General features: G+C 42.0%; 1 protein-coding gene and 1 long non-coding RNA gene across 3 annotated transcripts in view; one reads left to right on the forward strand and one right to left on the reverse strand.

The window, feature by feature from the left end:
* Nucleotides 1–25,974, reverse strand: part of HECW1 (HECT, C2 and WW domain containing E3 ubiquitin protein ligase 1) — a 343,912-nt gene that overhangs the window by 164,074 nt on the left and 153,864 nt on the right. The gene's annotated exons all lie outside the window — the stretch shown is intronic.
* Nucleotides 1,620–25,774, forward strand: LOC142009686 (uncharacterized). The gene is made up of 3 exons (XR_012644542.1): nucleotides 1,620–1,712; nucleotides 3,055–3,119; nucleotides 25,746–25,774. It is a non-coding gene; the product is annotated as an uncharacterized LOC142009686 (long non-coding RNA).

The following is a 25,974-nucleotide window of genomic DNA, read 5'->3' on the forward strand; positions in this document are numbered from 1 at the left end:
TTAATATTGTGTGCAGCTGTGGTTGGTCCATCTCAAAAAAGATACAGAGAAGGACAACAAAAATGAATACGAATAAGGAATAAGAAGTAAGTAAGGAATAGGAGTAAGGTATAAGCAATCTGTATAAGAGCAGATAAAAAAGGCTGGGGCTTGTACTAAAAGGGTATATGACAGAGTTCTATAAAATCATGATGGGTAAGCACAAAGTAAATAACAAAGCAATATTTATGCTTCATAACACAAGAACTAGGGTTCACCCAGTAAAATTAATAGGCACAAGTGTAAAATAAAGAAGAGGAAGTACTTCTTCACACAACACACAGTCAACCTATGAAACTTGTTGCCAGGTGATTTTGTGAAGGCCAAAACTATAACAGGGTTCAGAAAAGAACTAGATTAATTAATGTGCTATTAGCCAAGATAATCAGAGACAAAAATCCAGATCTCAGATTTTCCTAACCTCTGATTGCTGGAAGCTTGGAGTGGAGGACAGGAGATAGATCACTATGGCTGCTTCTACACTCTCCGGCATGCTAATAAGCAATTTTAAGCAGGCTAATGAGGTGCTAACATGCATATTCAGTGCCTCATTAACACAATGACAGCCACGCGAATTTCGAAGTGCAGACTTAGAATCGCAGATTGACAGTGAAGATGGGGGCAGCTTCGAAATACGCACTCCACTTTGACTTTCCCTTACTCTGATCTAGTTTTGTGGGAGTAAGGGAATGTCGAAGTGGGGCACTAACTTCGAAGCTTCCCACATCTATACTGTTAATCAGCAATTCAAAGTCTGCACTTTGAAATTCACATGGCCACCTTTATGATAATGAGGCACTGAATATGCATGTTAGCACCTCATTACCTGCTTCAAATTGCCTCATTAGCATGCCACCTCCGACAGGAGGGGGGCGAGGGTAGAAGCAGCCTTAATGATTGACTATTCTAGTAATTTCCTTTGAAACACCTTGCAATGTCCGCAGCTGGAAGACAGGATACTGGCCAGATGGGCCATTGGTCTGACCCAGTGTGGCTGTACTCATGTCACTATCTACTAATTATAACCTAAAGTGTTAAAATTAAAAATAGAAGAGAGATAAAAGAGGTGTTCTGTATTCCTCTAAAGGTACACTGGATTCTTCTGTTATCTCGAAGGTGAACAAACCACTAGGACACTTCATTGCCCATGTATTTGGAAAGAAACATGTGAGTGAGTACCTAATACTACAGTATTCTTGGTGACACTCATGCCTTTGGAAGTTGGGATCTCACTTAATTCCAAAGTCAGTGTCTAAAAATTGGTTAGTGAAAACAGAACATTCAGAGAACCAGTGGGTAATGTGGGGGTAAATGATTACTGTATTTCTAAAGCTTGATACACTCAGTGCAGCTAGTTGCTCTAAAATTCAGAATGTTTATTCCAGGATTTTCTAAGCCTCTTTGGTGTGCTTAATGGGCTGCAAACATCAGGAGAACAGTGCTTTCTTTTCTCAGTCAGAACAGAAAAATCAAGAAAATGATCACTCTCACTATATTCCACCACAGTCCTTGGATCCCAGGCAAAAGATAAACAAATTTTTGAATCAGTTCCTGAATCTCTGTTTGTTCCATCAGGGAATGACAAAGCCCACTATCTCCACTGGTATCTGTGGGAAACTCTGCAAAAAGATGGTAACAGTTTTCCTCTCCTGCACATCTTCTTCCTAGACAAGGTAAGTGAGGGCAATCTGAGATGACGCGAGGGAAACTGTGCAGTGAATTAAGAAACTGAATGAACAACACATACAGGCCACGTCTACACTAGCACACTATGTCAAAGTAGCCTATTTCAACGTAAGGACATCAAAATAGGCTACTTCGACATGTATCTTCTACACATCCTCCAGGGCTGGTGCCATCAACGTTCAGCGTCGAAGTAGTGATGGAGAACGTTGAAAGGAGCCACCTTGGAAAGAAATGCAGAGCGTCCACACACATAAGCGCTCCCTGTTGAAATAAGGGGCCAGCAAAGCCCCAAGCTACTCCCTTAAAGGGCCCCTCCCAGACACTCAGCCTGCACAGCATGAGATCCACAGAGTCGACAACTGGTTGCAGACTCTGTGCATGCAGCATGGACCCCCAGCTGCAGCAGCAGCAGCCAGAAGCCCTGGGCTAAGGGCTGCCGCATGTGGCAACCATAGAGCCCCACAGGGGCTGGACAGAGCGTCTCTCAACCCCTCAGCTGATGGCTGCCATGGAGGACCCCGCTATTTCGACATAGTGGCACGTGGATTGTCTACACACGCCCTACTTCGACATTCAATGTTAAAGTAGGATGCTATTCCCATCTTCAGATAGGAATAGCGATTTCGATGTCTCGCCACCTAACGTCGATTTCAACGTCGAAATAGTGCATGGTGTGTGTAGACGCGATGCATATTATTTCAGCATTGTGCCAGGTACTTGGAAGTAGCCTGCTAGTGTAGATGCACCCATAAAGTAAACATAAATTCTGTGCTAGCTGGTGGTTACTGAAAGCAAGTAATTTGACCTCCCCACAAAGAGTTCAAATCTACGGATAATTCACTGAGTTACATCTCCCATACCAGCTTTACACATTACCCTGGGAATTCCTGCTAAGGATCTGCTAAGCATTCTTGCTCTAAAATGTTCTGAACTACTCTCACTGTACCTCCACCCCCCTCCTATCACAAAATCATAGAATCATATAATCCTAGGGCTGGAAGGGACCTCAGGATGCCTTTGAGGGCAGCCCTCCTGCCATCATTGTATAAATGATATAATCTTGTGGGGTTCACAGCAAAGGCCAAGATATATGAAATGGGAAAGATCTGCCAGGTCACATAGTCCCCACCACCGTCACCATTCCTCTGCCAGAGAAGGATTGTCCTCAAGGTTATAATTAATGCCCCTTTCCTTTAAAATATCATCTTTCCTCATTGTCTTCATTCAGTCTTACAGTTTTATTTGTCAAGATTGCCCTGAACTCTTTTTCTCTTCTCTCAGAATGTTACTCATTCTTATAATAATCCTCTGTTCTTCTCTTGCTCAAAGGTCATCCTGTCTTCAGAAGCTTAACTTTCACTAGAAGAACAGATTTACTCTCTTGGATGTAAAAGGTAACATTGCCAAAATTAATCCAGTTTCCGTGCTAGATTACAAAACCTCCTAAACTCAATTTATACAAAACACTAAGCAACAGTGTTCTGCCAAGAAACAGGGAATCTCAGTGTGTTTTATTTGGCATTCTCATTCCTGCGTGTTAGGGAAGCTTGACAGACGTGAGACTCTTTAACAATGTCATTGCAATTTACTCCAATGACACTTTCTGTTTCAATAAAGCAGTAGCACACCTAAGCCTGAGCTCCGCATTTTTGAGCACACAGAGCCTGTCAGAGTGAACATGAAGACAGCACCCAAAACCCCAGTCATTGAGGAGCAATTTAATCTCTTGCACAAAGAAGTGTTGTGACTGTTGTTGGACAGAGTTCCTACATCAAATATTAATGATGCCAAAAATGCTGATAAATAGGCTGTGGTGGTTCATATCCAGTTCAGGGCAGTAGGGACTAATAGCTGTTAATATCTCAAGGCTTGTTTGCATGATGAGTTACTCTGTGGCAAGCTGAGGCACGGCTCTGCAGTGCACCAGCTTGCTGTGTAGTAACATACCATGTGCATACTAACAGAGCATAGCAGTCCAAAAGTGCGGTATGGGTACAACCGCTTGAAAGCACAGTCACTAAACCACACATCAGGTTGTTCACTGCACTGCAGAAGTGTCCGCACAGCTCATTACCGCATAGCAAGTTGCTGCACTGCAGTCACATCCTTCCTTGCCATGCAGTAACTCACTTTGTAGGCAAGCCCTCACAGCTGTTCGCTGACCCATGGGAAAGAAATAAGCTGCTCCAGCCCAGTTTCCAGTGGATAGGCCAAAAAAATTCAGACATAATATTTGACACCTAGTTGCACAACTAAGGTTGAGGGTTGGGTTAAGTGAGGGGTTACTTGCACTGCTGGTTTCTTTTTGTTGGGCAAGTAGGGAGACTATCTGGCAATTTTCACAAATACTAAATATTCAGACATCTGGTTAAACACAAAGGCCACATCTACACAGCATTCCTCCCGCAAGAGAGGAATGCAAATGCGGGACCTTGCTTCATTTGCATTATCTCACAAGATCATGTTGTCAGAAGAGACACTGGTGAAAAACAGCCATGTAGATGGAGTTCTGTTGGAGAAAACCCCTCTTTCCAATGGAAACCCTATCCCTGGAAAGAATGAGGGATAAGTGGTTTGTCAGAAAAGGGGGTTTTCACCAACAGAATCCCATCTACATGGCTGTTCATTTTTCACCAGTATTTCTCCCGACAACGTGATTGTATGAGATTATGCTAATGAAGTGCGAAATTTGTAAATCAGCTCTTCATATGCAATATCGGGTTCCCTCATTTGCATTCCTCTCACTAGAGGAATAACTTGTAGATGTGGCCAAAGACATTTAGCCCATGCACACATACATAGGAACAGAACTAATTACTTTCATAGGGACAAATTCCGAGACCCATATGTCAGGACTTTTTGTGGAGAAACATGAATCAAGTTATTGGAATCTAGCGTGTTCGTTGGCCAGGAATTTGAAGAGGAGAAGGACTCTGGTTCAGCTACCTTTGCTAAGACTGAATAAGGCCGTGTCTACACGTGCCCCAAACTTCGAAATGGCCATTTGCATGGCCATTTCAAAGTTTACTAATGAAGCGCTGAAATGCATATTCAGCGCTTCATTAGCATGTGGGCGGCAGCGGCGCTTCGAAATTGACGTGCCTTGCCGCCGCGCGGTGCGTCCAGACGGGGCTCCTTTTCGAAAGGACGCCACCTACTTCGAAGTCCCCTTATTCCCATGAGCTCATGGGAATAAGGGGACTTCGAAGTAGGCGGGGCGCTTTTGAAAAGGAGCCCCGTCTGGACGCGCCGCGCGGCAGCAAGGCGCATCAATTTCGAAGCGCCGCTGCCGCCCGCATGCTAATGAAGCGCTGAATATGCATTTCAGCGCTTCATTAGTAAACCTCGAAATGGCTATTTGCATGGCCATTTCGAAGTCTGGGGCATGTGTAGACGTAGCCTAATACTTTATTCCACTGAAATAAACGGAGCTATTCATTATGCTTCAGCACAGATGGCAGAATCTGACCCCAACCAAGTAAAAATTCAATTTATTTGCTTAAATTTAAACTCTTCAGTGATATCTATCTGTTCTTCTCCCTTTATTGAATGCAGTAAATATGCAGCAAAGTGGAGACAGGCATGTAAACCTGTCTTTCATTAGAGGAGGGAAAAACAACTTGAAAGACACATGTAATTCACTACAAAGAGCAAACGACAAGGGCTGTGCTAAAATCCTGAGTTTAATGATATTCCATTGCCAGTGGGCAGGTAATGTTTCCTGTGTAAATTTACTTACCTATGAGTTGCCTCTGGCCCTCCTCTTGACTGGGACTCCCTTCTTTTCATGAGCCTATAAAATTAGACCCTCCTCTGGAACCCCCACTCATGCACCTGACAAAGTGGATCTTTGCCCATGAAAGCTTATGCTACAAAATATCTGTTAGTCTTTAAGGTGCCACATGACTTCTTGTTGTTTTTGAAGATACAGACTAACTCAGCTACCCCTCTGATACTTGACTAGGTTACATCCCTGCAAATACAGCAGAAATGACTATTCCCAATTTACACAGCCAGCAAGATATGCAGAGAAATTAAATGCAACACATTCCAATACATTCAGACCAAATTCTGCTCACTTACACAAAAGTAATTGCACTGAGCATCATCAGGCAGAATTTGTATCAGAACCTGTTAATTCAGAATCTTCCAGCAAAAGTTTGCAGTCAGCTGTTCTCAGTTAAACCAACCCATATCTGAAGTTATTCTGTGCAACTATTCCAGACTCAGGGCAGAATTTGGCACCCGCCAAAAAAGACAAGCCTTGTGTTTTGCTCTGACTGCTACCAGAAGCGCTATACTGGGGCTCAGAGACTACAGTTGTCACGTGACAGAAAAATAAAATCTACCTACGAAATAAAATCCTTAAATGGACAAAAGAGCGAGAATGCCCCCAAAAGTAGGGGATGGGCACAGAGCTTTAGATCCATTCTCGCTTTACTCCCCCATGATGAAGATAGGCTGGCACAGACAGTGCAAGTACACTGCATGTTGTTACATTCATCAGCAGTGCCCTAGCTTCCCCAGAGCTACTTCTAGCTCAGTGACTCCTAATCCTGCAGCTAGAGAGCAGTCCCTCTTTACTTTCCCCAGTGTAACAGTAGGCTTAAAGCCACAATTAGAAATACAACCACTAGACACTGCCCTGAGCAATGGTGGCTGCATCAGCTGCCCCACCTCAGGAGCAGCTGTAGGAGGTCCTGTGCCTTGGATATACATCTTTGAGTCACAATTCCCTTTTGCTTCCACTTGCTCTGGCAAGAGGAGCAAAGATATAACTTGCTGCTGGAACCGATACAACAGCAGCACATTATGATACCCCTATGCTGACTGTTGTACTGGGGGTGGAGTAGGGGAACAAAGCCAAGCCCCTATTCCCTGCTCACCTGCTCTGTAAGGGGACCACAGCACCTGCTCACCCCTGCCTACTCAAGCCCAAATAGCTCCAGTGGGTACGTAGAGGGTTCTTAATCCTCTTCCCACACAGGTGTGTAATCCAAGAATCAATCCTACCTTTCCTGTTGTAATCTCCTAGTCAGGTCCTTTGATCATTTACCTGTAAAAGGCATGATTGATGAGTTTTGGATAGGAACGGAGAAGCGTTCCTGAGGGTCGGTATGTCTTTTTAACAGTCTCCTTTTCAAGATATACCCATGCCATAATTGAGTAACCTTATGATGGTACCCATTCATCCTTTCTCAGTCCACTACCTCTAGATTCTTACATAAATGTTCTCATTAGATTATAAATCCTTTGGACCAGGGGCTATGTCTGTTTATTTTTTTCAAGTGCCTACTATACTTTGGTGGCTACAAAATAGTCTAAAATGTCTTGTGCTTTGTAATCATAATGTGTAATGTAAAAATAAACCGTACAGTCCATATTGAGAATTAGTTACAGTCACTAAGATCTACATTTCATCTCATGTATTTTGTTATTAAAGTCTTGTGCAACAAGATGTTAACATTGTCAATAAATTCTTTGCTCTTGAAAAGAAAAAAAATACCAGCAGCTTAGCTCTATTATTCATTATATCACAATGTTTTTTTTTAAATATTCCTCATATTTCAGTATCAGTATGCACACATTTTTGTATCTCGGCTGCACATCTCAGGATATTTTTAGCCTAGGATTTCCATGACAACAATGAAAGGAATGGTCATTTTGAGAAGAAGGCAGTCTCTGAGCTGTGTAGTCTGAACATGCAAGAAAGGGATAGATGCAGCCTACAAATGCTTAAATTCACTCCCAATTACCCATGTCACTACCATATTGTTCTAGGTTGCTGTTATTTGTCATGATCAAAGTTGAATGTGATTCTGAATGATTATGGTACGTGCACACCATGTTTTCACAAAATACAGACTGTTCACTGCTGTCATATTACAAATAGCGTAATGCAGATCAAAGGAGATGAGAAATTACTAACAAATGCAGATCATATTATGGCTGATGATTATTCCTTTCCTTAACATACTGTACTGACCTCCCACTTCAGAGTAACACTGGCTGGTGTTGGGATACACTTTTAGATACTTGGTAATATTGTCTGGGTGTCATGAGTTTGGGGGGAAAGTGTTGTAGTTGCTTCAAACTCTGGGTTTTCCAGGCTCTGCCTCCATGTAAATGAAGGAAAGTTCTGGCTGACCAGATGGTTACAAATGCCTTCTTAAGAGGTCATGACAGAGAAACTGCACAGAGAATTACCAAGCCCCAATGTGATGCTTAAAGGCTCAAGAGAAGGATGTCAGCCTCTATTTTCTTTTCAGGGTTCCTTTAGATTAGTACTCACAATGCCTCTCAGTCCACCACATTTCGTGGTGTAGACATAGATTTATGGTCTGATTGTTAACACAGTTACACCGGTTTTCGGGCTACAGAATGTTACAGAACACAAGAAAAGGGCATGGGAAAAAACAAGTGCAGTGTAGTGGTGAATGTGGTCTGTAGAACTTTGATCTCACGGACCTGCCCTCAGGTCTACTTTTGGGCATTTGTGGCATCACATGGTGATCATTTTGAGGCCTCCTCACATTGCTGCAGCTTTACCACAATAAATGGCAACAAATGGAAATATTTTAATTCCATCATTAAATACCTACTGCATTCTTAAACACAAGTGTCAGTGAATAAAAAGTAACTTTGCACTGTAATTTTCAGGTGACAAGAATTCCTTAGTGTTCAGTTATTCATTCTTTTCCTATGCGTCAAGAGAAAAACTGCATTCTTAGAGGAATATTCTCAGTACACCAGAGATTTACCTGGGTAATTCCTATTAGCATTAATTAACTAGAAGGAAATAGACTTTTAAGTCTTCCAGCTAGCAAGCAATATTTTCTTCCTTCCTAGCTGAAACTTTCATAATTAATTATTTTTGTTCCCCTAGACCCGTTAGTCCTTAAGTATGGCCTTCATGTCCATGATGCTTCTTAGGTATACTTCTTCCGTCTCCCTTCCTTTGTTTTGTAATTAATTTTCCGTGCAAAAACCAGAAGTTATATTCTTCCTTCTCACAGAGAAACCACTAGGGAGAGAAGTGCTCCCACAGAAATTCACTGGGCCAGATCAATAGTGGGTGAAACATCAGAGGTGTAATCCTTCTGTAAGCACTGAAGTTGTGTTTGCTTACTCCAGATACAAATTTGGCCAGAAGCTTTAAACCAATAAAATTAAACTCCTCTGTGGTGTAACATGGATATCAGTGAAAGGGGTAATTTGGCCTATGTATTTTTAATCAAAATTTCTGCTTCTGGGGAGGGATTTAAAGGCCTGTGAAGGAGCCAGGAAGAACAAATCCAAATGCTGAGTAACTGTGGGATGTGTTTGGCCTCTGCTGGATGTGCCACTGCCAACCCTTTTCACAGGCTTCCCTCTTCTTCATGAGTGGCAGATCTCTTAGGTCAGCAGTTCTCAAGCAAACACCCAGCACATTATGTCTACTCCTTGGCACATGAGCTTCATTTTACTCAGTGTTTTTATAATGGTTTCTATTCTGATACCATAAACCAACCCACATGCCACCTGACTGCGGCCCACACACTGCAGTCAGAGATCAATCACTGCCTCAGATTCTGTGCAGTGTTGCCACTGTCTCCCATCCAAACAATTGGCTGAGAATCACATTGTGCTGGCTCTGCTCCCTCTTCAAGCTCTGTGGCCATTCTGTCCCTCTTTCTTCAGACAGACTCCTGTTCCCATCTGACAGCGAAGAGAAGAGCAGGCCCCTGTTCGGCAGAAAGTCTGATTACATTTGCAGAGAAGAGTTGTGTTCTCATTATGTTTTCACATGTTTGCAGACAATGCTAACTGCTGATTATAGTTAGCATATTCAGTTATGGCTTAAATATATTAACATGCCATATATATTATAAATTATGGGCTCACTCCCAAAACACTTCTGTGCTGGGAACTCCTGTTGTGTCAAACTCTTCAGCCAGAGTCTTTCATACAAAGGAATTGCAAGATCATACCCATGGTATCTATATGCATTTATAATGGGAGAGGCTGAGCAGTCAATGCTGGGATCAGGATGTAAACCCAGTTGGAGATTTAGGCTAGGAGTTCACGTTCAAAGGTGAATTAAGGCAACTTTCAAATTTGGATTTGAAAGCCATCAAATGTCACGCATGGTTTTCATAAGACTTTTGCTGAGGCTGGTGAATGAGGAGACTCATGAGAAGAGCTCATGAGGTTTCTCCCTCCCCTTTTGGGGCTGAAATGTTTGGAGAACGGGCACAGTCATGGGATTTTTGACACATTTTAATGGGAAATATTAAAAAAAATTCCTTTTGCTTTGACCCCTCTTTGATTCAAAACCTGTGGATTTTAGGATACAGATCTGAATCTCGCCATTGCTCCCACTTCAGAGAGGCAAGGAGAGACCTTTCAATTATTGCTTGTTTCCTGGCTATTTATACCACCAAACAATAAATTTTCCAAAGTCTCATTGTGGTTTAGGTTACAGAAAGAGAAAATAATCTGTCATTTAGATAGCAGATTATCTGCAGCTGTTGATGGATCAGGATTATGCAAAGTAGATTATTTACGTTTGGCTTCAGGATTTCAACCTGGTGCATCTAAGCATTTTGAACACTTCTGTTCACAAGACCATTTTGCTTAGCTGTCACTGATGTTACTCCTAAATGTCAATTTAAGTGAGATTTTGGAAATCTCTAGGCAATGGTCAATTAAGATAAAAAAAGTCAAGTATTACAATGTAAAACAGCTGAAGAAAAAGTACTTTCTCTCCTCACTCTCCTATGAGCTCAGTCATTTGAACTATTGCACCTCTGCATTTAATCTAAATTAATAAAACAGAACCAGGATACAACAGACTTAGATTGCTCAGCTTGGGAATCTAAAGAGGAAGGCTATGAAAGAGTGCAATTTTTATTTAAGATGACTAGATGTATAAAAGTTAAGGTAAAAATATTATGAGCCAGCTCATGTACATGAACATAGCCCCAGACCAGGTCAGAATCTGTTTTTCATAAGGATGAAAATATAGTGTGACAAATAAGATGGAAACTATAGATTTAACAAAAGCAAGTTGATGTGGAATGGTAACTGGCCTAGATGGTGTACCACAGAACAGGCAACTAGACCTTATTTTTAAGAAAATGCACAATGTATACATGCATGCTCTGTTGACCCACACAGCTGATTCATTAAGTGTGTAAAGAACTGTATATGAATCAATTGATAATCTCTACCTGGCAGCAATTTCAGTCCATCTGGCTTTTCCCTTTATTTCCTAGATACAATACAAGGGAGAGATGAGTGTCACACTGGGTGACAATGATATTTGCAAGCTTTCAGTGTTACTGCCCTAATAACCATCCTTGTCAGAGATATCAGTGCCTCTGGGGTTACCCAGACATATCCCCACAGTCCATTGTCTTTGAACACGTCAAGATAACCACTCATGGCTTCTTTTTCCTGTTGTGCTGCTTCCCTGTCGCTGTACATCCTTTTCTTAATGTTTGACTTCGTATGCAAACAGGCATCCACTGCATTAGTTTACAATGCTTAATGTACATCCCAACAGAGGGTTGGCCTACACCGCATAGCTATTTTGAATTAACAACTATTATTTCAAAATACCTATCCTTGAATCTACATGACACACCTATTATTTTGAAATTAGTAACCCTCATTCTACGTATTTCGAAATAGGCACTATGTGTAGAGACAATGTATTTTGAAATAGCGAAGTGTTATTTCTAAATATATTTTGGTGTGTAGTGGTGTTATTTCAAAATAACTATTCTGGAATTGAATTCTTCCAAATGAAGCCACAGCACAGAGTGTCGTGGAGACATCCACGCTCGAAGCACTGGCATCAACTGGATGTGGTCATCACTAGGCGTAATAACCTCAAAAACATCCTTCTGACACGCAGCTATCATAGTGCTGACTGTGATACAGATCACTCGCTAGTTTGCTCCAAGCTCAAGCTGAGACCCAAGAAGCTGTACCGCTCTAAACCTGCTGGAAGGCCCCACATTGACGCCAGAAAGACGGCAAACTCAGAGAAAGCTGAAAAGTTCAGAGAGACCCTCCAGGAAAATCTGCGCAGCAACCCTGGGGGTGTCGATGCGACATCCAAATGGCAACATCTGAGGGATACAGTTTACAACACGGCCTTGTCGGTGTGTGGAAGAAGAGCTAGAAACACGAATGACTGGTTCGAAGCTAACTCCAATGAGATGATTCCAGTCATTGAAAAGAAGCGCGCTGCACTCCTGGAGTACAAACGCTCACTGAGCCAGAGTACCCAGGAAGCACTTAGAGAGGCCAGAAGAACAGTACAGCAGACAGCCAGGTGCTGTGCCAACAACCACTGGCTCCAGCTATGCAGCAGCATCCAGACCTGTGCCGACTTTGGTAATCTCAGAGGAATGTACGAGGGTATGAAGAAGGCATTAGGACCCACCCAGAACAAGATGGCACCTCTGAAATCCAAATCTGGTGAAGTCATTGCTGACAAAGCCAAACAGATGGAGCACTGGGTTGAGCACTACTCCGAGCTGTACTCACGCGAGAACGTTGTGGTTGACGCAGCCCTCGATGCCGTTGAGCTCCTACCAGTAATGGACGAACTGGATCAAGAACTGACTGTGGATGAACTGAAGAGAGCCATCGACAGCATTGCAGCAGCAAAGGCCACTGGTCAGGATGGTATACCACCAGAGGTAATCAAATGTGCCACGGACACACTCCTGGAACCCCTACATGAGCTGCTGTGCCTGTGCTGGAAAGAGGGTGAGGTTCCACAGAATATGCGCGATGCTAACATTGTAACGTTGTATAAGAACAAAGGAGACAGAAGCGACTGCAACAACTACCATGGAATCTCCCTCCTAAGCGTCACTGGTAAACTGTTCGCTCGCGTCATCCTTGGCAGACTCCAGAAGATTGCTGAGAGGGTGTACCCCGAATCGCAGTGTGGATTCCGCGCAGAGAGGTCTACCGTTGACATGGTCTTCTCTCTAAGGCAGCTGCAGGAGAAGTGCAGGGAGCAGAGAAAGCCACTCTACATAGCCTTCATCGACCTGACCAAGGCCTTTGACTTGGTCAGCAGGGATAGTGTGTTCAAACTGCTCCACAAGATAGGCTGTCCTCCACAGTTACTCAAGATGATCCAGTCGTTCCACGAAGACATGAGAGGAACCATCCAATATGACGGCGCATTATCGGATGCTTTCAGAATCAGGAGCGGCGTCAAACAAGGATGTGTGCTTGCTTCGACATTGTTTGGGATCTTCTTTGCACTCCTCCTGAAGCATGCCTTTGGATCTTCAACAGAGAGCATCTTGCTGCACACAAGATCTGATGGGAAACTGTTTAACCTTGCAAGGCTGAAAGCTAAGTCTAAGGTGCGAGAAGTCCTCATCAGAGACATGCTGTTCACAGACGATGCTGCTGTAGTGTCTCACACAGAAGACCAGCTTCAAAAACTACTGGATCAGTTCTCCAAAGCGTGCAAGGACTTTGGGCTTACCATCAGCCTAAAGAAGACAAACGTACTCAGTCAGGATGTTGCTGAATCCCCATCAATCAGCACTGACAACTATACGTTAGAGGTCGTCCACGAGTTTGTTTACCTCAGGTCCACCATCACTGACACCCTGTCGTTGGACACTGAGCTAAATAGGAGGATTGGAAAAGCAGCCACAACTCTGTCCAGACTCAGCAAGAGAGTGTGGAATAACAACAAGCTGTACACTCACACCAAAATGCAAGTCTACAGAGCCTGCATCCTCAGCACCCTCCTTTGTGGCAGCCAGACTTGGACCCTGTATGCCCGCCAGGAAAAAAGGCTGAACTTCTTCCACTTGCACTGCCTCAGGCGCATCCTTGGAATATCATGGAAGGACAGAGTGACCAACACTGCCGTCCTCGAGCAAGCTGGAATCCCAACCATGCACACCCTCCTCAGGCAGTGTCGGCTCCGCTGGCTTGGCCACGTCCACAGGATGAATGATGGAAGGATTCCAAAAGACATCCTGTATGGTGAGCTAGCCTCGGGCAAAAGACCTCCCGGACGCCCCCAGTTGCGCTACAAAGATGTCTGCAAGAGGGACCTCAGAGAGGTAGACATCGAGCTGGACAACTGGCAAGAACTAGCAGATGACCGCAGCAGATGGAGGCAGGGGTTACACAAGGGCCTTCAGAAGGGCGAGATGAAGATCAGACAGCTAGCAGAGGAGAAGCGAGCGCACAGAAAGCACAATAAGGACTTGCCAGACACCCACTACATCTGCAAGAGATGCAGCAAGGACTGTCACTCTTGTGTGGGTCTTCATAGTCACAATAGACGCTGTAAATGAAGTCCTCAACTGAAACTTTAATGGGCGTGATCCATAGTCTATGCAGACTGAAGGATGCCTACTATTCTGGAATAAGCTAAGCTGCGTAGACATACCCAAAGAGATGTACATCTTGTATTTCCTGTCTGGAGGAAAAACTGTTTTTCACCTCTGCCTCGACACAGACTTTAAACATATACTTTCAGTATGCATACAGGACTCCTTAGACACTGTATCCATGTATACATTTCACTATTACATGAATAATCACCATACGACACCAGCTTTCATTTAAGACCTCATATAACAGTCTTCGGTAAACTGGAATGTATATACCGGCACCAATATATTTCTGCAACTCCCTTTTTGCCAGATGGCAATAAGGGCTTCTTGTGCCATTGTAGTATTCTCATTTACATAGAACATGGTCTCTTCCCAAATGCAGTATGTTGGTTTTCTACATGCACCTTCACAGTGCCTTTGTCTGCCCATTTCCACTTGCCCTGTAATGACTCACTATGCTACCGGGGGAAGAGGGTACCCTGTATTTCTCCGATGATAATAGCTGCAGAGTTGCTATTTCAGGATGCATTTGTATCCCCAAATAGCAAGAATATTCTAGACATCGCCATAGTAAGAAAGATTTTCCTAATATCTAGCCACAAGTTGCCCTTTCTGAACATTAAGCCCATTACTTCTTGTCCTTCCTCTGCAGACATAGAGCATTGATCTTCATACTCTTTGTAACAGTCCTTAGTATATTTGAAGACCTGTAATAAGTCCTTCATCATCAGTCTCATTTCTCAGTGCTGAACGTGTCCAGTTTTTAAGCCCTTCTCAAATTATCACTTTGTTGCTCCCCCTGCACGCTCTCCAATTTATCCACACTTTTCCTAAGAAATGGGAGACAGTAGTCCAGTTGAGATCTCACTAGTATATGGTAAAGCAGGATAATTACATTCTGGCCAAAACACCCGTGAAAATTAGCCTTTTTAAAACAACTGCATCATACTGTTGATTCATATTCAATTTGTGATCCACTCTAACTACCTGATGCTTTTCAGCAGTACTACCATCTAACCAGGAAACTCCTACTTTGTAGTTGTGCATTTGATTTTGCCTTCCTAAGTGTAGTACTTTGCACTTGTCTTCAGGGAATTTCATCTTGTTCATTTCAGATCAAGTCTTCAATTTAATCGAGGTTATTTTGAGTCTAATCCTGTCTTCCAAATGCTTACAACCCTGCCCATCTTAGTGTCATCCACAAATTTTATAAATATATGCTACACTCCATAATCCAAGTCATTAATAAAAATATAGTACCAGATGCTTGACTGATTCTCTATAAAATCTCAGTAGCTACACTTTCCCAGGGTGACAGTGCACTATTGATAACTACTCTTTCAACAAGTTCTGGACCCACTTTCTAATAACTTCATCTAGACCACATTTCCCTAGTTTACTTGCAAGAATGTCATTTAGATCTATGTTAAAAGCTTCTTTAAAATCCAGATATCACATCTATTGTTCCCTGTGAGCTGAGTTCTTGGGAGGCCACCCCGGAGAGACTCAGGTGCCCCCCAGCTGATTAGCAGAGCATCCCAGTCGGTAGTGTATATTTCTATTGGTGGTGCACATCTGCACATGCTGTGGTGCACATAACAAAATTTACGCCACCCATGGATGTAAAAAGTAGAGGGAACAGAGATCATATCTACTGCTTCTCCCTTAAGTGGGGACAGTAAACCTCTCAAAGAAGTCAGTCAGATTGGTTTGACATGATTCGTTCTTGCCAAATCCATTCTGGCTACCCCTCTTAGCCCTATTATCCTCTAGCTGATTAAAAATTGATTGTTTATATAGTCTGACACACCTAAAGTGTTAGAAAATATAAGCATAAATTACTCGTTCTAAACATCTTCTAGGATCTGAGTAGTGTGTTCTATATTAGTTCATACAGCATCTGATCCAATTCTCACTGAAGCTAATGGAAAGATTCTGATTTCAACAGCAGTGAACATACCTCCCGTTATTCACTTCCTCTGCAAAAGCAGTAGTCTGTTCAGATGAAATCCTGCTCTTGCAAGCCAGCATTTAATCATTTCAATTTCTGTGATCCACACCTTTCTATTTCTTCTTTAAAGTACTTTGTTAAAGAAATAAATCTGCTAAATACTTTGTCAGCAACTGTATTTCTATTCTACAGTATGTAATAAGCCCTGGTCAGCTAAATCATTAAAAATGTCATAGAAGTATTATTTAGCATTATATAGTGTCTGGAATGCAATAAATACATAGTGATTTTTTAAAAAGAAAACAAAATCTATGAAAGCAAACCCCCATTCTAGTTACCAAATGACACAAAAAACACAATAGGTTACTTCAGAGGCAGAAATGCTATCTTGGCACATATTATGCATTTACAGGGTTTCCAATGAATAATTTTCTAACAAAAAAAGCACAATATAAGATTTTTCATCCAATCACAGAAGGTTCTGCACACTCAGTAGGGCCTTCACAATGATGCAGTAATTACAGAGGTGCCTGCTAGCAGTGGTGTAGAGGGTTCCATTATTAACCCAATTTTCATGGCTCTGGAGCTCAGCCACAAAGTAGGTGTGCACTGCCTTTCAATTGAATGCAGAACATTTCACACCAGGAGCTATTTCTCTTTTTAATTTAGATATTTATCCTGTTAAAGAACTAAAAGGGAAGAAAGATTTATACTGTCACATTGGTAAACCAAGTGCTTGCTCTGGCCAAGGCTGCAGGCCTTAGCTAAGAACTGACAAACTCATAGGTAGAAACCAAATGTGCTTGCCTGTGCGTTAACTGTGGTCAAAATTGATATTACAGGTTGAACCTCTCTAGTCTGGCACTCTCTTGTCCAGCAACATCCATAATCCGGCATGATTTTAGTTAGCTAGATGACCACTGACCACAGGTGTGGCCAAGGCTCCTGTGGTCCCATAGTTTGTTTCCACACACCAGTCCTGGCTCTCAGTGTTCTGGGCTGTTACTTACCTCTAATTTACCCCTAAATGTCATCTAAAACCCCAGTAATCAGTGGAAGTGTTAGTAATGCTGCTAGACAATGTTGACCTCCTGTGATGTGGCAAATTTGTTCGGCAACAGTCAGGTCTGGAAGGTGCCAGGTGAGAGATTCAACCTATAGTCTTAATAGTCTTTAGTATTTGGTGACTACGAAAAGCTTGCTAGTGGCTGCATGCTTTAAGATCACTTGTAAAATCTGTATTCCGTGCAAAATAGGTTTGTTTTATAATTGTTAAAATGCAGAGTGATGCCCTCAGTCCTTCCAGGAGGATTACCAAAACCTAAGTGGGCCAACACAGGACAAAAGCTTTATGCATTGCCCCATCTACCCAAGAAGAAGTAGTACATATAGAAGGCCTCATCCCATCAGCCTGAATACCAGAAGAGGGAAATAAAAATAGGTACCATCAAGATTTTTCATCTCTTTGGATTCTTCTAATGGCTGGAGTAAACAGAAAAGCAGAGATCAACCAGGGCTGACTTGGGTTAAGCCCTGAAAAGATATTCAATGCTGAACGAATTCACCTTTTAGAGCCACAGACAGAATACATTTGTGCACACATATGTTGCCTGCTTTAAAATAAATAATTTTATTTCTTCTCCATAGTTAATGCACCTTTAGTTAATTACAAGATTAACTACAGGCATTGTCTCTGGTGTGAGAAGTAAAAGCTGATCTGGGGTAAGTGACCGGTTTCTTGGGACTGGATGCAACCCAATATGTTGTGATTCTTGGTGTACACGACCACTGATCACGAATGCCAACTTATCTGAGTAGCAAAATAGACTGGAGAGCACAAGGGGATGATTTGTAATGTTGTGTTAAGACTGTTACAATGGTGTAGTTACTGGTTTGGTAAAATCTAAAATACAGAAGATACAACCAATGTGGGGCATCTGCCCTGTTTTTGGCATGCTGCCCTGAAGTTAGCATGTTATGGACTGTGTGACATACACCAATTCTGACACTTGTCTGTGCTCTTACATACTTTAAAAAGCATTACTAGGTGCTCCCTTGCTACCTCCCAGAAGGCTCTGTATAAGAACTAGGATGTGTGTGCAAGTTCCACTTAGTTAGCCCTTCTGTAACTCTGGCAGGGAGCATCCCACATTTCAGGAAACCCTGGCTTAGTCCTTCACTCTTACCCAAGCAAAAGTGCAGGGGGAAGTCAAGGGCAGCTTTGCCAGAGTAAGAAGCACATGTTGGTCCCCAAATACCAGTGAGTTGTTACGAGATACAGTCAGAGCCATGTGAACCTTTTCTAACAAGAGCCAGTCTTTTTTTTTTTTAAAGTTGATCAGGATTTACCTGGCTGAGCTCCTAGTTAACTCTGTGCTGAATTATGGCAGAAATCCTGTGAAAGGTGTTGGTTTAACATGGTTGCCACCTGTCCTGTGATTAGGCAAATTATGACAGTTTCAGCTGAGTTATTCCTTAAAATTCCTGTGTTTGTTGCAATCTCCAGCTCAGAGTGAAACTTTTGTGGGAAAGAGGAGGGAACCCATAGGCAACAAAGGAGGGAACAGAAAAGTTTCCTCTGAATTAGAATAGGCCAATAGCAAAATCCAACTCAAGATGCTTGTTTATACTTAATAACAAACTAACCTGTCAGCTGGCTTTTGAGGACGGATACCCTAGCTGAGATCATCTGCCAGCTGACAGCCTAGCAAGTATAAAGGAACATTGCAAAGAATGTTTTCCTTCAGCACTCAAAGATAATCTTAACTAGAATGACAGAAATTTGCCCACTGTTAACACAGTCCTAAAACATTAATTCTGTATGAGTCTGTAAAATTTCAATGCATAAATAATGATGGATGAAATAAAATTGTAAGAGCTTCTTCTGTTATATCCTCACCCTAATACAAAAGATCTGATATACCCCTAATTATAGAACTGCTTTTAGTAGCAGAAAAATAGGGCTGCCTTTTTGTACCATACTTCTGTAAAGCAAACATTTATAACTCTACGCTATTGAGATTTTTTTCTAGATGGAGCATGACTTCTAATGCCAGAGCCATATAAAGGGCAGTGCACATGTAAGAGGTGCTCTGCACCAGAAGCAGTTCCTACAGAGATTCAGTTGATGGAGGATATTAGAAGGTAAAATGCCTACAGCAACACTAGGAACCCAATAGCAATTGGTCTCAAAGAACATTCTGCTTCAGCATTCATCGAGGTCCAGACCCCACCCCACAACATCCTCTATCTGGAGGTAAACTAGCATTGCTGGCCACACAGAGAATCTCCTGGGCTTCACTGTCTGCTAGTGCAAACGCTGGATCCTTTTACTCTTCTATACCAAATTTACTCCCCACCTACACAATTTTTAATATAATCTGTTGTGAATATAGTAAGGTGCCCCAATTTAAAGGATCCATAACACTTTCCCTTTCTTTAGCTCAGGCAGATTTTTTGGAAAAAGCTCTCAGCTCTGTAGAGCTTTTGTACTTTAAAAACAAGTGCAGTTATACTGAGGTTTCCTATCGCATGATTCTACCCTCTCTTCCTGGTTCACATTCTTCTTGCCAGTTAGTCTCTTGTGTTCAGGGAGAACTCTGCATAGCCATTTTGATATTCACAGCTGAAATTTCACAGAACCCATTCGTCACCCATCTTATTTCTATCTCCAGTTACACCTCACGCTTTTGTCATTTTGGTGATGTACTTCATAACTAAACCCTATTTCTTTTCTGACAATGCAAGTGGTTTGTTTGTTTGTTTTTATCATTTTATACCTTGTACTTTTGTGCATTATATTTGTAACACAAAAGATTTTTTTTTGCATTCTTTTTTTAAGGTCCCTTTTTTAAAAGTGATTCCTCTGATTTAGGGCTTCCAACAAGTAACACTGTTGATATGACACTTGCATGATTTCAGCTGTGAAGACAGAGAGAGTGCAAAGTGACAGATATGGACAAAAACAGCACAAAAGAGAGAAAAAGAGGGATTTTTTTTTTTTAAAAAAATGCTTACTTTTATGTTTGAGACCTGACTCATTTATAATAAGACAGCACTTAACACCTTTCAAGCAATGCAAAAGTGTTTTAAAATGGGAGTAGATTACTTTTACACACACACTACTCATCTGAAAGCAATTTTAATGGCTTTAAAGTAAATGAGAATTATGCATATAGATAGTATCTATCCTCATGACTGTATGCATGATTTGACAGCACACAAGCAGTACAGTCACAAGCGTGTAATGACAGCTCAGCCCCAGACAAGCAAAGGCACATGTCATCTCATTATACCACAGCACAGGCCTTCTCTTCTTTTGAAACAAGTCGGTATACGTCAGCTACCTCTGACCAGCAAGGGAGAGGGAAGGCTTAGGAGAGAAGAGTGCAAGTTAAATTCAGAGGACTCATTGAGGTTGCTGCTCTAGACATTGAATAGTCAGGATAATTCACAGGCAGGAGATCATTTAAGAAAAGAGAATGTAATGAAGTCAGGGTTGATACTATAAATGAAAGATGAAGGATAGACAGAAGCCTCACTAGGGCAATTTAGTTGAGAAACAATCAGAGCAGAAGTATCAATGTTAATATGATTTTTATAAAAAGACTCTGGCAGTTAAGACTTGAGAAGGAATTGCAGTTTCTTATGGGTGAGCACTAGCAAGTTAGAAAGGTCCACATATATAAAGAACTTTTCATCTAAGGATTTCAAGGTGGTATACCGATGTTAACAGGGTGCTTTTGTAGTAAACAGATACTAGAACCCTGCAAGGAGACGCTGAATGATTCCAGCTGACCAGCATGGCAAGCCTGGCTCTTTTCCTTTATTCTGGCAGAGGAAAGTGACCTTTCAGTCAGACGGATTTCAGGTTCCACACTTGAAAACCTAGGAAACAGCTGATCCAAGGAAGAAGGTTTGGCCCGCATTTAGTAGATGCTCATAAAGCCAACCCCCATGAAGGGGGTGAGTTTGCCATTAGACGGTATAGGTACACTTTATTTGAAATGGTCTGCTCCTTTCAGGCAAAACTGTCAGTAAAGTCCAACTGATTTTCTTCTAATTGCTGTAGATTCTGGCCTTAACAAATTTATCTTAAGAACATCACCCAAGAAGTGGGTAAGTATTACCATACCTAACTTATTGGCAGGTAAACAGAGGCATGGGGAATTAAATGACTTACTCAAGGTCACTTGGCCAACGGCAGAGCTGGTACTTGTACCCAACAATTCCAGACTGCTACTAAGTTTCTGTAATAGTTAAGTGATGGGCCTATCCTCTTTAACACTAAGAACCCCTTACACTGCCCTAGCAATGAAAAAAGAGCCCTGAAGCAGGCATATAGCTTTTACACTCACTTTAAAAAGTAGGATAAAAGCACCTTAGTGTAAATGGGAATCAAGTTTACTGTGGACATACTGATGTAATATTTACATATTGCTCAATAAGATGATATTTTCGGAGGGGAAGTTGAGTTAGTCTGTCACTTCCAAAACAACAGGCAGTTCTGTGTCCCCCTAAAGACTAATACTAATAGAATGTGGGATATATAGAGTAGCAATAAATAAATACATTAATAAAATAAAGACAGACCAATTAATAAAGCAAATTAAAGTGGATGTGTCTCCTTCATAGCATGTGATGTAGAGGGCAATTTCCCTGCCTTTGATATTCACACTTCCACATCACATGCTATGAATGAGACACATCCTGCTTACTTTGCTTTATTAACTGACAGGTAACTTCCTTTTCCCTTTTGTCTTTATTGTTGCTACATATACCCTGGATTCTATTATTTCCACTACAACCCAGCTGATGAAGAGGGTTTTACCCACCAAAGTCCAATAAATTTATTAGTCTCTAAGGTGCCACAGGACTGCTTACTTTTTATGATATTTGCGGTACCCACACACTATGTCATGCCTTAACATGTTACTTTAATGGCAACTTTTCATAGGATGTTTCATAAAAGAAACCACATAAAAACAATAAAATTTAGTACAACAACTTGTTTTTACTATAATCTTAAACACTGAAGTAGGAGAGTGGTGTTTAACTCTCTGCCCATACAGCAGCCTGCTGCGGTTTGACCTCTTCTTCCATTAGGAATTTAAGACTACCCATTGTTCTGAGCCTCCCAGATCACACACTATATCCAGCAGCAATATGTGGGTACAATGAGGTGAACAGGTACAGGCCTGGTAACCTTTCCTCCAGTTCACTTTGTATTTGTGGCTTTATGTCAGACTCTCTCTCTCTCTTTAAGTACAGGACTTTTCATTGTATTTAATTATTAATAAAGCTACTGAAACAAAAGCGGGTATCTCAACCACCTTTCAGAGCAAAAATGACCTTGCTAGGAATGTACTGGTGTCACCACAGTTACTCACAGCATCTTCCCATTCCTCTAGTATGTATCACTTGCAATTTTATATTTTATATTTTTTTCTACATACTCAAAACCACTTGAGCCAAATTCTGCACCTGAACTCACTGCACCTGACTGCACAATGAAATCAAGGGGCTTGATTCTGCAGCTGCTGCATGCAGGCAGTTCTTACTAATTTCAGTGGGAATTATTTGCTTTCAGCTGTTTCAGAAATAGGCCCAGTGGGAGTATCCAAGGACAGACTATGGCTCCTTGTTCAGTGAAATGGAGAGAGAAGCTGTACTTTCCAATGAAGCTCTGGACAGCACAGGCCTAAACAGAATTCCCAATGGATTTTAGTTGGCAGTGGCAAAGACTAACACAAGCTGTAGAGGAAGCTAAACTCTTGTGCCTCTGCTCGCAGAAATGTAACCATTTGTAAACTGAGTTACCTTGTTTTCCTGATCCATGAAAACAAATTAATATTGACAGTGCCATCCACCAGGTGGAAAATTAAAACAAAAAACCTGAGTGAGGAAGACAGTCCATAAGCACTCACTTACGGGCTCTTCAAGCAACAGCTTATCACTTTTAAAATATTTGAAAAAAAATACTAACATTATCCACACTACCAGCTTAGTCTAGATGTCAAGAACCTATTCTTGTTCATATACGACTACTGCAGCCTGTGTACAAGAGTCTGAGTTGCTCTGAAAACCTGAGTTCTGAAGCTAAAGTCAAAGTGCATCTCTGGCCCAGTAGGGTTCTGGATCAAAAACTAGTACATACCTCATCAGTTTTCAAAATCAGGATATCACTGGTATGGTTTGGAGAGCAGGTTTTTCCAAAATATTTATTTTGCAGACCAACATTTTAAAATTTGAGTGCCTCTAGAAAGATTCCTAAATATCCAGACTGAGCATATAGAACTCACATTGTCACACACTCACTCTATATGAATGCCAACAAGGGCATCGCTTGCAGCTGCACCAACCTCCTCTGTAACATTGAGCCCTAAGGACAAGTAACAATGACCATGAGTCTCCAGAAGACTCAAGTGGAGGATCAGACCCCCTTGATCCTACTTCGACATTTCAGCAGATTTTGAAGGAGAGGTGGGAACACACCACTTACAACTGTCTATAAATTCAAATACAGAGAGATGATGGAAGTTCACCACACTGGCAAACAGTTTTTGAGGAGTCCCGTGGGAGTGAGTGATGTTAATCTCTTTGCAGCCATTTCCAAAGCCACCTGCTGCACTGAATAGTAGATCAAGCACCACAGGCTGCCCCAGAAACCACACCTGCATCATGCAGCAGAAGTTGGGCTGTGAGAACTAACCCTGATGTACAAGACACATAAAGTTTGTGGCTGGAATAAGAACATAAGAACATAAGAATGGCCATACTGGGTCAGACCAAAGGTCCATCGAGCCCAGCATCCCATCTGCCGACGGTGGCCAATGCCAGGTGCCCCAGAGAAGGAGAACAGAAGACAATGATCAGTGATTTATCTCCTGCCATCCATCTCCTGCCCCTGTTCTGAAGGCTAGGGCACCATACTTTATCCCTGGCTAATAGCCATTTATGGACCTAACCTGCAAAAATTTATCAAGCTCTTTTTTAAACCCTAATAGAGTCCTGGCCTTCACAGCCTCCTTGGGCAAGGAGTTCCACAGGTTGACTGTGCGCTGTGTGAAGAAAAATTTCCTTTTATTAGTTTTGAACCTACTACCCATCAATTTCATTTGGTGTCCCCTAGTTCTTGTATTATGGGAAAAGGTAAATAATTTTTCTATATTCACTTTCTCCACACCATTCATGATTTTATATACCTCTATCATATCGCCCCTCAATCGCCTTTTTTCCAAACTGAAAAGTCCCAGTCTCTCTAGCCTCTCCCCATATGGGACCCTTTCCAAGCCCCTAATCATCTTAGTCGCCCTTTTCTGAACCTTTTCTAATGCCAATATATCTTTTTTGAGGTGAGGAGACCACATCTGCACGCAGTACTCGAGATGTGGGCGTACCATAGTTTTATATAGGGGAAGTATGATATCTTTTGTCTTATTATCGATCCCTTTTTTAATAATTCCTAACATCCTATTTGCCTTACTAACTGCCGCTGCACACTGCGTGGATGTCTTCAGAGAACTATCCACTATAACTCCAAGATCCCTTTCCTGATCTGTCATAGCTAAATTTGACCCCATCATGTAGTACGTGTAATTTGGGTTATTTTTTCCAACATGCATTACCTTACACTTACCCACATTAAATTTCATTTGCCATTTTGCTGCCCAATCACTCAGTTTGCTGAGATCTTTTTGTAGTTCTTCACAATCCCTTTTGCTTTTGACTGTCCTGAACAACTTGGTGTCATCTGCAAACTTTGCCACCTCACTGCTTACCTCATTTTCTAGATCATTGATGAACAAGTTGAACAGGATCGGTCCCAGGACTGACCCCTGGGGAACACCACTAGTTACCCTCCTCCATTGTGAAAATTTACCATTTATTCCCACCCTTTGTTTTCTGTCTTTTAACCAATTCCCGATCCATGAAAGGATCTTTCCTCCTATCCCATGACCACCTAATTTACATAAAAGCCTTTGGTGTGGGATGAGCGGCCTCTAGCTAATCATCCTTCCTCATGCCCAAAAAACCTCTACAGAGCACCTCAAACCAGTCAGATCCTTACTGCCATCTGTCATGTGACTGGATTTTTATATAGGATATGAAAGCCATTTTATGCACCCAGTGTATCTAGTGACCCCAAATGTTGTACCGGGGGGGCACATGTGAGGTGTGCTGAGGATGTCCTGTATTTATGTATGCTACCTCTATGTCTGTATCATTCTGGTAGGTAAAGTTAAACACAGGGCTAAACAATGGAATGGAAACCAGATGCTCAGACAGCTGAATCCATATCTTAGAAAGGGGAGTCTTGTCAGTGAAATGCAGCCCACTGGTCAGGTAACCTGGGATGAGCAAAGGAATTGAAATCAAATACCCAGGCATCCATTACACCTGCCATGTAAATGATTCAGGCATACTAGCAAAACCAGCATCTAGCAGCATTTGGCCACAGTGGCTCACCTGGGTCAGATGACATTGACCCTCCAGGGCCTGATGGGAGGAGAAAGGGTTTTGCCCCTGGACACAAGAAAAAAAACACGAGGTGGACCTAGCAGTGTCCATCTGGGGGACAGAAGTCTTTTGTCCCCCTTCCAAGGATCCATGTTCCAGCATGCTGACTTCAGCTCACCAGATCTCCAGTTCTCCAGCAACTAAAGTTTTGTGACTTGAAATTATATCCTTTACAGGATGGACTTTCAGAGACTTTTAAGAATCAGCATAGAACATCGCTGGCCTGCATCAACAGCAGTAACTGATGTATGTAAAGTATCACTTTAACAATTTTTCTTTCTAACCCTGTTCCTTCTTTTTTGTTAATAAAGAATCTGCATGGTATTGGCGAAACAGGTTTAAGAACCACTCACCTTTGTTTTGGGTAGTTGCTCTGCGCTGGCACAGTAGTTGGGAAGTCTGTAG

Source organism: Carettochelys insculpta, chromosome 2 (genome assembly GCF_033958435.1).
Source record: "Carettochelys insculpta isolate YL-2023 chromosome 2, ASM3395843v1, whole genome shotgun sequence".
Classification (NCBI taxonomy): Eukaryota; Metazoa; Chordata; order Testudines; family Carettochelyidae; genus Carettochelys; species Carettochelys insculpta.